The 15397-nt window shown below is 43.7% G+C and overlaps 1 protein-coding gene across 1 annotated transcript in view; it reads right to left on the bottom strand.

The window, feature by feature from the left end:
- Positions 1–15397, bottom strand: part of BBS9 (Bardet-Biedl syndrome 9) — a 1102055-nt gene that overhangs the window by 125797 nt on the left and 960861 nt on the right. The window lies entirely within an intron of this gene.

The following is a 15397-nucleotide window of genomic DNA, read 5'->3' as shown; positions in this document are numbered from 1 at the left end:
AGAAAGGACAATATCCTAGGAATCCTAACTTTACTCCATGAGTAACTCTTGGATTCGCACCAATACAAGTATTTACACCATATCTTATGGTAGATTTTTCTGGAAACAGGCTTCCGTGCCTGTATTAAGGTATCAATAACTGACTTTGAGAAGCCACGCTTTGATAGGATCAAGCGTTCAATCTCCATGCAGTCAGCCTCAGAGAAATTAGATTTGGATGGTTGAAAGGACCTTGTATTAGAAGGTCCTGCCTCAGAGGCAGAGACCAAGGTAGACAGGACGACATGTCCACTAGGTCTGCATACCAGGTCCTGCGTGGCCACGCAGGCGCTATCAGATTCACCTATGCTCTCTCATGTTTGATCTTGGCAATCAGTCGAGGCAGCAGCGGAAACGGTGGAAACACATAAGCCATGTTGAATAACCAAGGGGCTGCTAGAGCATCTATCAGCGCCGCTCCCGGGTCCCTGGACCTGGATCCGTAACAAGGAAGCTTGGCGTTCTGGCGAGACGCCATGAGATCAAGTTCTGGTTTGCCCCAATGATGAATCAGTTGAGCGAACACCTCCGGATGAAGTTCCCACTCCACCCGGATGAAAAGTCTGGCGACTTAGAAAGTCCGCCTCCCAGTTCTCCACGCCTGGGATGTGGATTGCTGACAGGTGGCAAGAGTGAGACTCTGCCCAACGAATTATCTTTGAGACTTCTAACATCGCTAGGGAACTCCTGGTTCCCCCTTGATGGTTGATGTAAGCCACAGTCGTGATGTTGTCCGACTGAAATCTGATGAACCTCAGTGTTGCTAACTGAGGCCAAGCTAGAAGAGCGTTGAATATTGCTCTTAACTCCAGAATATTTATTGGGAGGAGTTTCTCCTCCTGAGTCCACGATCCCTGAGCCTTCAGGGAGTTCCAGACTGCGCCCCAACCTAGAAGGCTGGCATCTGTTGTTACAATCGTCCAATCTGGCCTGCGAAAGGTCATGCCCTTGGACAGATGGACCCGAGAAAGCCACCAGAGAAGAGAATCTCTGGTCTCTCGATCCAGATTTAGTAGAGGAGACAAATCTGAGTAATCCCCATTCCACTGACTTAGCATGCATAATTGCAGCGGTCTGAGATGCAGGCGAGCATATGGCACTATGTCCATTGCCGCTACCATTAAGCCGATTACCTCCATGCACTGAGCCACTGACGGGCGTGGAATGGAATGAAGGACACGGCAAGCATTTAGAAGTTTTGATAACCTGGACTCCGTCAGGTAAATTTTCATCTCTACAGAATCTATAAGAGTCCCTAGGAAGGAGACTCTTGTGAGTGGGGATAGAGAACTCTTTTCCACGTTCACTTTCCACTCATGCGACCTCAGAAATGCCAGCACTATTTCTGTATGAGACTTGGCAATTTGAAAGCTTGACGCCTGTATCAGGATGTCGTCTAGATACGGAGCCACCGCTATGCCTCGCGGTCTTAGAACCGCCAGAAGTGAGCCCAGAACCTTTGTAAAGATTCTCGGGGCCGTAGCTAACCCGAAAGGAAGAGCTACAAACTGGTAATGCCTGTCTAGAAAGACAAATCTTAGGTACCGATAATAATCTTTGTGAATCAGTATGTGAAGGTAGGCATCCTTTAAGTCCACTGTGGTCATGTACTGACCCTCTTGGATCATGGGTAGGATGGTTCGAATAGTTCGAATAGTTTCCATTTTGAATGATGGAACTCTTAGGAATTTGTTTAAGATCTTTAGGTCCAAGATTGGTCTGAAGGTTCCCTCTTTCTTGGGAACCACAAACAGATTTGAGTAAAATCCCTGCCCTTGTTCCGTCCGCGGAACAGGGTGGATCACCCCCAATACTAGGAGGTCTTATACACAGCGTAGGAATGCCTCTTTCTTTATCTGGTTTTCTGATAACCTTGATAGATGGAATCTCCCTCGAGGAGGAGAAGCTTTGAAGTCCAGAAGATATCCCTGAGATATGATCTCCAACGCCCAGGGATCCTGGACATCTCTTGCCCACGCCTGGGCGCAGAGAGAAAGTCTGCCCCCCACTAGATCCGTTTCCGGATAGGGGGCCGTTCCTTCATGCTGTCTTAGGGGCAGTAGTAGGTTTTCTGGCCTGCTTGCCCTGGTTAGTTTTCCAGGCCTGTCTGTAACGAGCAACAGTTCCTTCCTGTTTTGGAGCGGAGGAAGTTGATGCTGCTCCTGCCTTGAAATTTCGAAAGGCAAGAAAATTAGACTGTTTGGCCTTTGATTTGGCCCTGTCCTGAGGAAGGGTATGACCCTTACCTCCAGTAATGTCAGCAATAATTTCTTTCAAGCCGGGCCCGAATAAGGTCTGCCCCTTGAAAGGAATATTAAGTAATTTAGATTTAGAAGTCACGTCAGCTGACCAGGATTTAAGCCATAGCGCTCTCCGCGCCTGTATGGCGAATCCGGAGTTCTTAGCCGTTAGTTTAGTTAAATGTACAATGGCATCAGAAACAAATGCATTAGCTAGCTTAAGTGCTTTAAGCTTGTCCATAATTTCATCCAATGGAGCTGTGTGAATGGCCTCTTCCAGAGACTCAAACCAGAATGCCGCAGCAGCAGTGACAGACGCAATGCATGCATGGGGCTGCAAGATAAAACCTTGTTGAACAAACATTTTCTTAAGGTAACCTTCTAATTTTTTATCCATTGGATCCAAAAAAGCACAACTATCCTCCACCGGGATAGTGGTACGCTTAGCTAAAGTAGAAACTGCTCCCTCCACCTTAGGGACCGTCTGCCATAAGTCCCGTGTAGTGGCGTCTATTGGAAACATTTTCCTAAATATAGGAGGTGGGGAAAAGGGCACACCGGGTCTATCCCACTCCTTGCTAATAATTTCTGTAAGCCTTTTAGGTATAGGAAAAACGTCAGTACACACCGGCACCGCATAGTATCTATCCAGCCTACACAATTTCTCTGGAATTGCAACTGTGTTACAGTCATTCAGAGCAGCTAAAACCTCTCCTAGCAATACACGGAGGTTCTCAAGCTTAAATTTAAAATTAGAGATCTCTGAATCCGGTTTCCCTGGATCAGATCCGTCACCCACAGAATGAAGCTCTCTGTCCTCATGTTCTGCAAACTGTGACGCAGTATCGGACATGACTCTCACAGCACCAGCGCGCTCTGTCCTAATCCCAGAGCTATCGCGCTTGCCTCTTAATTCTGGCAATCTAGATAATACTTCTGTCAGGGTATTATTCATGATTGTAGCCATGTCCTGTAAAGTGATTGCTATGGGCGTCTCTGATGTACTTGGCGCCATATTAGCACGCGCCTCCTGAGCGGGAGGCGAAGGTACTGACACGTGAGGAGAGTTAGTCGGCATAACTTCCCCCTCGTTGTCTGGTGATAATTATTTTACAGATAAAGACTGACCTTTATTATTTAAAGTGAAATCAATACATTTAGTACACATATTTCTATGGGGCTCCACACTGGCCTTCAAACATAATGAACAAACAGATTCATCTGTGACGAAACCAATCTCGCCACTGTACATTGGAGGGCCTGTTATGGAACATTCTTTGGGCTGGAGGTACATGGGCTTAAGGATACCCAGAGACTGCATGAAAATATGGAATTTTATATGCTGGACACCCCATGTACTTTCATAACTCTGTCTTATGTCTATGTCACCCTGTATCCATAAATACAGGATGGGTACAGGGTGTGAGTGCACCTTTTGGGAGCAATTGTGACTCTATAAGCCAAGTGGGCATAAAAGACTTTATAGCTAATAAGAACTGTTCCTATATTCTGTAATAAGATGTATTCTATGTATGTTTCAGATCTGATTGTGTCTCAGGAGTCTGTCTGGGTAAACTGATTGTGTCCTTGTGTGATTATGTTAACTAGACTGCCCAACATCAGATTGTCTGAGTAAACGTTCTTCCCTAGTTAATTAACTTAATATGTTAATCTGTTTTACCTGTGAATAGACAATTGTTAGAGGTTTGATGCATTGTTCATATGTTTGCTTTACTGTTAAACCAATGCCCTCTGTAACCTGAAGCCAGGGTGTATAAATCTGTGTGCTGCCTTCAAATAAAGTAGTTATTCTTTTTTAAACCTGAAATGTGGAGCTTGGTCTCATGTTTGCAGGGAAACTGGCTGGGTTGTGAATTGCTGATTCCCTATGCAGGACATTGTTCATCTGGTATTAACCCTTGGTACACTGTTGGTACCGTAACATTGGTGGCAGCGACGGAATGAACCTTATCGCCCAGAAGAGCAACTACACAAGCCAGTAACCTCAGGAAGAGGGGGATTATTACAATACTGACTAAGATGGAAAAGAGAAAAGTACATTTTGCAGCTTTTAAAAACTTCCTGGAAACAGAAGGAGAGATTGATGGGTACCTTGCGGATTTTGAGAGGCAATGTGCACTACACAAGGTACCCGCAGAGGACTGGGTCACGATATTATCTGGAAAATTATCCGGCCGGGCCAGAGAGGCTTTTCGGGCCATTCCAGATGAGGAAGTCAGGGATTATAATACTGTAAAAGAGGCTCTGCTCTCCAGGTATGCGGTTACACCGGAGGCATACAGGAGGCGGTTCAGAGACACTGTTAAATTAGCTGGAGATTCCTACCTTGAGTGGGCATGTAAGGTGCACCGCACAGCAGCTCACTGGATAGCGGGGTGCCAAGCCATATCTGGGGAAGAGGTGCTGCAGCTATTCCTGTTGGAACATTGCTTCGACAAATTACCCGCAGGAGTTCGAGAGTGGGTTCGGGACCGTAAACCCTCCACCCTGCAGGAAGCGGCTCGCTTGGCAGATGAGTATACGGATGCCCGCAAACTGGACACTGCTACCACTAAGCCCCCTGCTAGAGTGGAGTACAGACCCCCAGTCACCCCAGCAGCTGCCAGTTACCAAACCCCGGCGCACCACTATACCACACGGCCTCCGGCCACAAACTACCCTCAGAGAGCCCTGCGGTGCTACTCACAACCTATTCGGTGCTTTAGATGTAAGCAACTAGGGCACAAAAGACCAGAGTGTCCCCTAAACGCAGCGAACCAAGCGCAGTCCTGGAGAAGACCCGCCGGCGGAATCCCACGTAATCCTCAGCCTGCGGCCCGCTACGTAGAGGCGCAAGAATGCTGGAGCATCCTACATGAGGCAGACCTTGTGCAAGCTGCCCACCGGAATAACCGGCAACTGGTTAAAGTGAATGGGAAGAAGGTCAGTGGTCTACGGGATACTGGTGCTACCATGACCTTGCTTCAAAAGAACTTGGTGTCTGAGAAACAGTACACTGGAGACACTGTGGCTGTGAGGGTAGCAGGGGGCGATGTGTTCAGCCTACCTGTTGCCAGGGTACATTTGGATTGGGGAGTGGGCGCTAGACCTGTGAATGTGGGGGTCAAGAAGGACTTACCTGCTGATGTTCTTCTTGGAAATGACTTGGCCCCCCTTGTTTCTGCCTACGCTCCTATGGGTCCCGCTGATGTTAACTCTGTGACTACCCGTGCCCAGATCCGTGCAGCAGAGACTGACCCACCTGCTGCTAAGCCCCAGGACGCTGAGCTCAGTAAATCTCTATCCGCTATTGATATGTGGAGGTCCCGTTACAATGCGCTGATGAAGGAGAAGAGGAGCGCAGAGGAAAAAGCACGTTTAGAACAGGAATCTCTGCTAGACAAGCTGCACCGACAGACTGCAGAAAACACCAGCTTGAGAGTGGAACATGAAACATTAAAGAAAAACTTAGTGACACTGGAGGAGAAGCTGACGCTGGCTCATAGTGAGGTGCTGCAACTCAAGGGCACCCTATGTCAGTATGAAGGGATTGTGGATACCTATAAAGAGCAGGTACAGAAAACTCGTAAAGAAGCTGATGTGATTTTGAAGGACTGTTTGGCCCTGGTCTGGGCACTGAGGAATTTGAACCCTTGTTTGTATGGACAGGAATTCTCTCTCATAACGGGAATACAGATGGATTGTCCCAGCAAACTGACATGCCTACCAGGCGCTCTGGTGGTATATGGCACAGTACATACCCTGGACAGCCGAGCATGACAAACCAGAGGGAGAGGAGTTTGATGGTCCTGTCCCCCAGCAACACGGCTGTTTAGCCAAAGGGGAGACGATTGGTCTCCCCCTCCAGCAGCACAGCTATGTATCCAAAGGGGAGACAGTCGGTCTCCCCCTCCAGCAACCAGGCTCCCACCAGGCTACTTCCATGGTAGTGCTGGCACCCGGGCAGAGTACAGCTGGTCTCTGCCCACCTCGCAACCCACCAATTCAGCGTACCAGTCCCCCACACAGCTGTGGTGAGGCACCTGGACATGGACAAGTTTTCCCCGTACTCAGGTGTAGTAACCATTTATTGTGGGTGGGCTGTACTACTAATTGTGTTTTATGGGTGGGTTGCTGGACTAACCAGGGCACTGACCGGCAGGAGGTCAGATACCCTGTTAGTCTGTTTGGAAAAGGGGAGAGATGTGACGAAACCAATCTCGCCACTGTACATTGGAGGGCCTGTTATGGAACATTCTTTGGGCTGGAGGTACATGGGCTTAAGGATACCCAGAGACTGCATGAAAATATGGAATTTTATATGCTGGACACCCCATGTACTTTCATAACTCTGTCTTATGTCTATGTCACCCTGTATCCATAAATACAGGATGGGTACAGGGTGTGAGTGCACCTTTTGGGAGCAATTGTGACTCTATAAGCCAAGTGGGCATAAAAGACTTTATAGCTAATAAGAACTGTTCCTATATTCTGTAATAAGATGTATTCTATGTATGTTTCAGATCTGATTGTGTCTCAGGAGTCTGTCTGGGTAAACTGATTGTGTCCTTGTGTGATTATGTTAACTAGACTGCCCAACATCAGATTGTCTGAGTAAACGTTCTTCCCTAGTTAATTAACTTAATATGTTAATCTGTTTTACCTGTGAATAGACAATTGTTAGAGGTTTGATGCATTGTTCATATGTTTGCTTTACTGTTAAACCAATGCCCTCTGTAACCTGAAGCCAGGGTGTATAAATCTGTGTGCTGCCTTCAAATAAAGTAGTTATTCTTTTTTAAACCTGAAATGTGGAGCTTGGTCTCATGTTTGCAGGGAAACTGGCTGGGTTGTGAATTGCTGATTCCCTATGCAGGACATTGTTCATCTGGTATTAACCCTTGGTACACTGTTGGTACCGTAACATCATCTGTGTCAGACATGTTTAAACAGACTAGCAATGAGACTAGCAAGCTTGGAAAACACTTTAAAATAAGTTTACAAGCAATATAAAAAACGCTACTGCGCCTTTAAGAAGCACAAAACCTGTCTCAAGTTGAAATAACAATGAACCAAATCAGTTATAGCAACCAAATTTTCACAGTAAATGTATTAAGCTAGCAGAGCATTGCACCCACTTGCAAATGGATGATTAACCCCTTAATACCCAAAACGGATAATCAATAGAGAAAAAAACGTTTTTAACACAGTCAAACACACTGTCACAGGTCTGCTGTGACTGATTACCTCCCTCAAAATGACTTTTGAAGTCCCTTGAGCTCTCTAGAGACGACCTGGATCATGCAGGAAGAAGCAGGAAGACTGAGTCTGAATTTTTACTGCGCAAAAAAGCGCTAAAATAGGCCCCTCCCACTCATTATTACAACAATGGGAAGCCTCAGTTAACTGTTTCTATGCAGAAAATAAGTCAGCCATGTGGAAAAACATAATTTATGCTTACCTGATAAATTTATTTCTCTTGTAGTGTATCCAGTCCACGGATCATCCATTACTTATGGAATATATTCTCCTTCCCAACAGGAAGCTGCAAGAGTCCACCCACAGCAAAGCTGCTATATAGCTCCTCCCCTAACTGCCATATTCAGTCATTCGACCGAAAACATGCAGAGAAAGGAAAAACCATAGGGTGCAGTGGTGACTGTAATTCAAATGAAAAAATTACCTGCCTTAAAGTGACAGGGCGGGCCGTGGACTGGATACACTACAAGAGAAATAAATTTATCAGGTAAGCATAAATTATGTTTTCTCTTGTTAAGTGTATCCAGTCCACGGATCATCCATTACTTATGGAATACCAATACCAAAGCTAAAGTACACGGATGATGGGAGGGACAAGGCAGGTACTTAAACTGGAGTTACCACTGCCTGTAAAAAACCCTTTCTCCCAAAAATAGCCTCCGAAGAAGCAAGGTATCAAATTTGTTAAATTTTAAAAGTATGAAGCGCAGACCAAGACTCCGTCTTGTAAATCTGTTCAACAGAAGCCACATTTAAAAAAGGCCCAAGTGAAAACCACAGCTCTAGTAGAATGAGCTGTAATCCCTTCAGGAGGCTGCTGTCCAGCAGTCTCATAAGCTAAATGAATTATGCTTTTTAACCAAAAAGACAGAGAGGCTGCTGAAGTCTTTTGACCTCTCCTCTGTCCAGAATAGACAACAAACAAGGTGAACGTTTGATGAAAACTGTAGTAGCTTGTAAGTAAAACTTTAAAGCACAAACCACGTCCAATATTGTGTAATAGACGTTCCTTCTTTGAGGAAGGATTAGGATACAAGCATGGAACAACTATCTCTTGAGTGATGTACTTGTTAGATACCACCTTAGGAAAAAACCCAGGTTGGTACGCAGGACTACCTTATCCGTACGAAGGACCAGATAAGGAGAATCACATTGTAACACAGATAACTTGGAGACTCTACGAGTCGAGGAATTAGCTACCCAAAAGGAACTTTCCAAGATAAAGATTGATATCTATGGAACAAAAAAGGTTCAAACGGAACTTCTTGAAGAACCTTAAGAATCAGGTTTAAGCTCCATGGCGGAGCAACAGTTTTAAACACAGGCTTGGATCTAACCAAAGCCTGACCAAATGCCTGAACGTCTAGAATACCTGCCAGACGCTTGTGCAAAAAAATAGACAGAGTAAAAATCTGTCCCCTTTTAAGGAATTAGCTGACAACCCTTTTCTCAAAAACATCTTGGAGAAAAGATAATATCCTGGGAATCCAGACTTTACTCCATGAGTAACCCTTGGATTCATAACAATCAGATATTTACACCATATCTATGTTCAATTTTCCTAGAGACAGGCTTTCATGTCTGTATTAAGGTATCAATGACTGACTTGGAGAAGCCATGCTTTGATAACATCAAGCGTTCAGTCTCCAGGCAGTCCATCTCAGATTGATTCTATTTAGATGGTTGAAAGGACCCTGAGGTAGAGGGACCTGTCTCAGAAGCAGAGACCGTGATGGAAAGGATGACATGTCCACCAGATCTGCATACCAGGTCCTGCGTGGCTACGCAGGCGCTGTCAAAAACACCAAAGCCCTCTCCTGCTTGGTCTTGACCTCCGGAGGAAATCCCACTCCCCCGGAAGAAAAGTCTGACGACTTAGAAAATCCACCTCCCAGTTCTCAACACCTGGGATATGGATAGCTGATAGACAAGAGTGAGTCTCTGTCCAGTGAATTATTGTAAGACTTCTAACATCGCTAGGGAACTTCTGTTCCCCCTTGATGGCTGATGTAAGCCACAGTCGTGTATATTGTCTGACTGAGTATGATGTACCTCAGAGTTGCTAACTGAGGCCAAGTCTGAAGAGCATGGAATATCACTCCCAGTTCCAGAATATTTATTAGAAGGAGGATCTCCTCCTAAGTCCACTATCCCTGAGCCTTCAGGGAGTTCCAGACTGCATCCCAACCTAAAAGGCTGGCATCTATTGTAACAATTGTCCCATCTGACCTGCGGAAGGTCATACCCTTGGACAGATGGACCCGACATAGTCACCAGAGAAGAGAATCTCTGGTCTCTTGGTCCAGGTTTAACAGGGGGACAAATCTGTGTAATCCCCGTTCCTCTGACTGAGCATGCATAGTTGCAGCGGTCTGAAATGTAGACGTGCAAACGGTACTATGTCCCTTGCCGCTACCATTAAGCCGATTTCATTCATGTACTGAGCCACCGAAGGGCGCGGATGGGATGAAAAAACACGGCAGAAATTTAGAAACTTTGACAACCTGGACTCCGTCAGGTAAAATTTCATTTCTACATAATCTATCAGAGTCCCTAGGAGGGAAACCCTTGAGATTGGGGATAGAGAACTCTTTCCATGTTCACTTTCCACCCATGTGATCTCAGAAATGCCAGTACTACGTCCGTATGAGACTGGGCAATTTGGATGTTTGACGCCTGTATCAGGATGTCGTCTAAATAAGGGGCCACTTCTATGCCCCGCGGTCTAAGGACCGCCAAAGCGACCCCAGAACCTCCATAAAGATTCTTGGGGCTGTAGATATCCCAAAGGAAAGAGCTACAAACTGGTAATGCCTGTCTAGAAAGGCAAACTTGAAAAACGATGGTGATCTTTATGCATCACAATGTGAGGATAAGCATCCTTCAAATCCATTGTAGTCCTCTATTGACTCTCCTGGATCATAGTTAAGATGGTACGAATAGTTTCCATCTTAAATGACGGAATTCGGAGGAATTTGTTTAAGATCTTTAGATCCAAAATAGGTCTGAAGGTTCCCTCTCCTTGGGAACCACAAACAGATTTGAGTAAAAACTCTGTCCCTGTTCCTCTCTTGGAACTGGATGGATCGCGTACACAATGTAAGAATGCCTCCTTCTTTATCTGGTTTGCAGATAATTGTGAAAGGCGAAATCTCCCCTTTTTTTGGGGGGGGAATCTTTGAAATCCAGAAGATATCTCTGGGATATAAATTCCAATGCCTAGGGATCCTGGGCATCTCTTGCCCACGCCTGGGCGAAGAATGAAAGTCTGCCCCCTATAGGATCCGTTACCGGATAGGGGTCCGTTCCTTCATGCTGCCTTAGAGGCAGCAGCAGGCTCCTTGGCCTGCTTATCTTTGTTCCAGGTCCGATTGTTTCCAGACCGCCTTGGACTGAGCAAAAATTCCCTCTTGTTTTGCCTTAGAGGAAGAGGATGCCACACCTGCCCTGAAGTTTTTAAAAGGCACGAAAATTAGACTTTTTTTTTTTTTTTTGCCCTTGATTTGGACCTATCCTGAGGAAGGGCATGACCTTTTCCTCCAGTGATATAAGCAATAATCTCCTTCAAACCAGGCCCGAATAGGGTCTGCCCCTTGAAGGGAAGTTAAGTAGCTTATTTATTAAAGTCACGACAGCTGACCATGATATAAGCCATAGCGCTCTGCGCGCCAGTATAGTAAAAAACAGAATTCTTAGCCGTTAGTCTAGTCAAATGAACAAGGCATCAGAAAACAAAGGAATTGGCTAGCATAAGCTTGTCAAATATATTCATCCAATGGAGTCGCTTAACTGTAAAGCCTCATCAAGAGACTCAACCCAGAACGCCGCAGCAGCAGTGACAGAAGCAATGTATGCAAGGGGCTGCAGGATAAAACCCTGTTGAATAAACATTTTTTATCCATTGGATCTAAAAAGCACAACTGTCCTCGTCAGAGGTAGTGGTACGCTTAGCTAGAGTAGAAACTCTTCTCTCCACCTTAGGAACTGTCTGCCAGAAGTCCCGTGTGGTGGTAACTATTAGAAAACATTCTTCTAAAAAATAGGAGGGGAAGAGAACGGCACACCTGGTCTATCCCATTCCTTATTAAAATATTTTTAGTAAACCTCTTTAGGTATTGGAAAAACATCAGTACACAACGGCACTGCATATTATTTATCCAGTCTACACAATTTCTCTGGCCCTGCGATTGTACACATTCATTTAGAGCAGCCAAAGCCTCCCTGAGCAACAAGTGGAGGTTCTCAAGCATAAATTTTAAATGTAGAAATATCAGAATCAGGTTAAATCATCTTCCCTGAGTCAAAAAAAATCACCCACAGACTAAGCATATTGTGAGGTAGTATCATACATGGTTCTTAAAGCGTCTGTATGCTCTGTATCTACCCCCAGAGCTAACTGCTTTCCTTTAATTTCAGGTAGTCTGACTAATACTGCTGCCAGAATATTATTCACCACCTTTGCCATGTCTTGTAAAATAAACGCTATGGGCGCCCTTGATGTACTTGGCGCCATTTGAGCGTGAGTCCCTGAAGCGGGAGTCGAAGGGTCTGACACGTGGGGAGAGTTAGTCGGCATAACTTTCCCCTCGACAGAATCCCCTGGTAAAAGAAACGCTATGGGTGCCCTTGATGTACTTGGCGCCATTTGAGCGTGAGTCCCTAAAGCGGGAGTCAAAAGGTCTGACACGTGGGGAGAGTTAGTCCGCATAACTACCCCCACGACAGAATCCTCTGGTGATAATGTTTTTAAAGACAAAAAATGATCTTTATTGTTTAACATGAAATCAGTACATCTGGTACACATTCTAAGATGGGGTTCCACCATGGCTTTAAAACATAATGAACACAGAGCTTCCTCTATGTTAGACATGTTAGAACAGACTAATAATGAGACTAGTAAGCTTGGAAAACACTTTAAATCAAGTTAACAAGCAAATATATAAAACGTTACTGTGCCTTTAAGAGAAACAAATTTTGTCAAAATTTGAAAAACAGTGAAAAAAAGGCAGTAAAACAAACGAAATTTTTACAGTACATGTAATAAGGTAACAGAGCATTGCACCCACTTGCAAATGGATGATTAACCCCTTAATGCAAAAAACAGATAAAAAAACGACATAGACGTTTTTAAAAACAGACACAACAAACTGCCACAGCCAACAGTGGGAAGCTTCAGTTAACTGTTTCTATGCAAAATTTAAGCCAGCCATGTGGAAAAAACTTAGGCCCCAATAAGTTTTATCACCAAACATATGTTAAAAAACGATTAAACATGCCAGCAAACGTTTTAAAACACATTTTTACAAGAGTATGTATCTCTATTAATAAGCCTGATACCAGTCGCTTTTACTGCATTTAAGGCTATACCAACATTACAGTGTTATCACCAATGTACGTTAAAAAACGATTAAACATGCCAGCAAACGTTTTAAAACACATTTTTATAAGAGTATGTATCTCTATTAATAAGCCTGATACCAGTCGCTATCGCTGCATTTAAGGCTTTACTTACATTACTTCGGTATCAGCAGTATTTTCTTAGTCAATTCCATTCCTAGAAAAATATTTTACTGCACATACCTTATCTGCAGGAAAACCTGCACGCTATTCCCCCTCTGAAGTACCTCACTCCTCAGAATGTGTGAGAACAGCAAATGGATCTTAGTTACGTCTGCTAAGATCATAGAAAAACGCAGGCAGATTCTTCTTCCAAATACTGCCTGAGATAAACAGCACACTCCGGTGCCATTTAAAAATAACAAACTTTTGATTGAAGAATAAACTAAGTAGAAAGCACCACAGACTCTCACGACCTCCTATCTATGTTGAGGCTTGCAAGAGAATGACTGAATATGGCAGTTAGGGGAGGAGCTATATAGCAGCTTTGCTGTGGGTGGACTCTTGCAGCTTCCTGTTGGGAAGGAGAATATATTCCATAAGTAATGGATGATCCGTGGACTGGATACACTTAACAAGAGAAAATTATGCCCCAATAAGTTTTATCACCAATGTACCTCAAAAAACGATTAAACATGCCAGCAAACGTTTTAAACATCCTTTTTTAAAGAGTATGTATCTCTATTGATAATCCTGATACCAGTCGCTTCCACTGCATTTAAGGCTTTACTACATTACTTCAGTACTAGCAGCATTTTCTTAGTCAAATTCCATTCCTTAGAAAATTATTTTACTGCACATACATTAATAAGCCTGATACCAGTCGCTTTCACTGCATTTAAGGCTTTACTTACATTACTTCGGTATCAGCAGTATTTTCTTAGTCAATTCCATTCCTTAGAAAAATATTTTACTGCACATACCTTAGTTGCAGGAGACCCCGCACGCCATTCCCTTTCTGAAGTTACCCCACTCCTCAGAATGTGTGAGAACAGCCAGTGGATCTTAGTTACTTCTGCTAAGATCATAGAAAATGCAGGCAGATTCTTCTTCCAAATACTGCCTGAGAAAAAACAGCACACTCCGGTGCCATTTAAAAATAACAAACTTTTGATTGAAGAATTAATTAAGTATAAAACACCACACTCCTCTCACGACCTCCATCTATGTTGAGGGTTGCAAGAGAATGACTGGATATGACATGTGAGGGGAGGAGCTATATAGCAGCTCTGCTGTGGGTGATCCTCTTGCAAGTTCCTGTTGGGAAGGGAATATATCCCACAAGTAATGGATGATCCGTGGACTGGATACACTTAACAAGAGAAATGTTAATACTAAAACAGTGATAACGTTTACTAGAAGCATTTTTGCCAATACATTTATATTGCAAATATGTTTCTATTCAAAGATGTAATTAATCTATGTGCATTTAAATGTTGACTGGGATGTCCCTTTAAAGGGACAGTAAACACCTTGTAATTACAAGACATTTCTCTTGTGTTGCTATAGAATGACATATCAAACAAGTCTAAACATTTTTAAAACAATTTAACATCCTGTTTACTGAAATTGTTTTTTAACAGCCAAACTCCACCCACCATTTGCCTTACTTGGAGAAGCCAATCTGGGCTTTAGTTGGCAGACAACAAGGCTAGCTGCGGTCACAAAGTTAGTATAAAATGCATTGTTTTGCAGTTGTTAAAGCCAATTATGGAAAATTAGTACACCCTCAATTGTCAGAGCTAAATTACATGAAAAAGGGACAAAATAAACAATGACAATATATTGCAAAGTTGTTTCATTACACATAACTAATAATTTTATCTAAAAATCTCAAGGCCTTTACTGTCCCTTTAATTTACTACTACTTCACACTGATTTGATGCCTCCTATCGAAAGATAGTCCCAGCTGTGCAACTGCTACTGCAGATTGTCCCACCTTCAGTTTTCGCATAGGACCAACAGTACTCTACGTCTCCCAAGTTGTAGGGTCGCTAATGCTAAAGTTACATGCGTAACGGATTAGATTGGGACATTTTTGCACTATAATGCCCTTTGATCAATATATAAGAATTGTACTGCACTGGATCGCCACTTGTTAGCAGAGCACACCGTCGTTTTAAAAGGGATATGAAATAAAAAAAAATATTTTGTGATTCAGACAGAGCATACAATTTTAAAAAAAGTTTCCAATTTTCCCCTACTATCAAATCGGCTTCATTCTCATGGTATTCTCTGTTGAAGAGATACCAAGGCAGGTGTCTGCAGTACTATTATTATTTATTATCAGGTATTTGTAGAGCGCCAACAGGTTCCGCAGTGCTACTACATGGCAGAAAATAGTGCTTGCCATCTAGTGCTCTTGCAGATGGATTACATTCTTTCAAAACTGCTGCCATATAGTGCTTCTGAGAAGTGCACACTTCTGAGCTGACGTCCCTGCTTTTCAACAAAAGATACCA

Source organism: Bombina bombina, chromosome 5 (assembly GCF_027579735.1).
Source record: "Bombina bombina isolate aBomBom1 chromosome 5, aBomBom1.pri, whole genome shotgun sequence".
Classification (NCBI taxonomy): domain Eukaryota; kingdom Metazoa; phylum Chordata; class Amphibia; order Anura; family Bombinatoridae; genus Bombina; species Bombina bombina.
The sequence above is the reverse complement of the archived record's forward strand: the minus strand, read 5'-3'. Positions and strand labels throughout refer to the sequence as shown.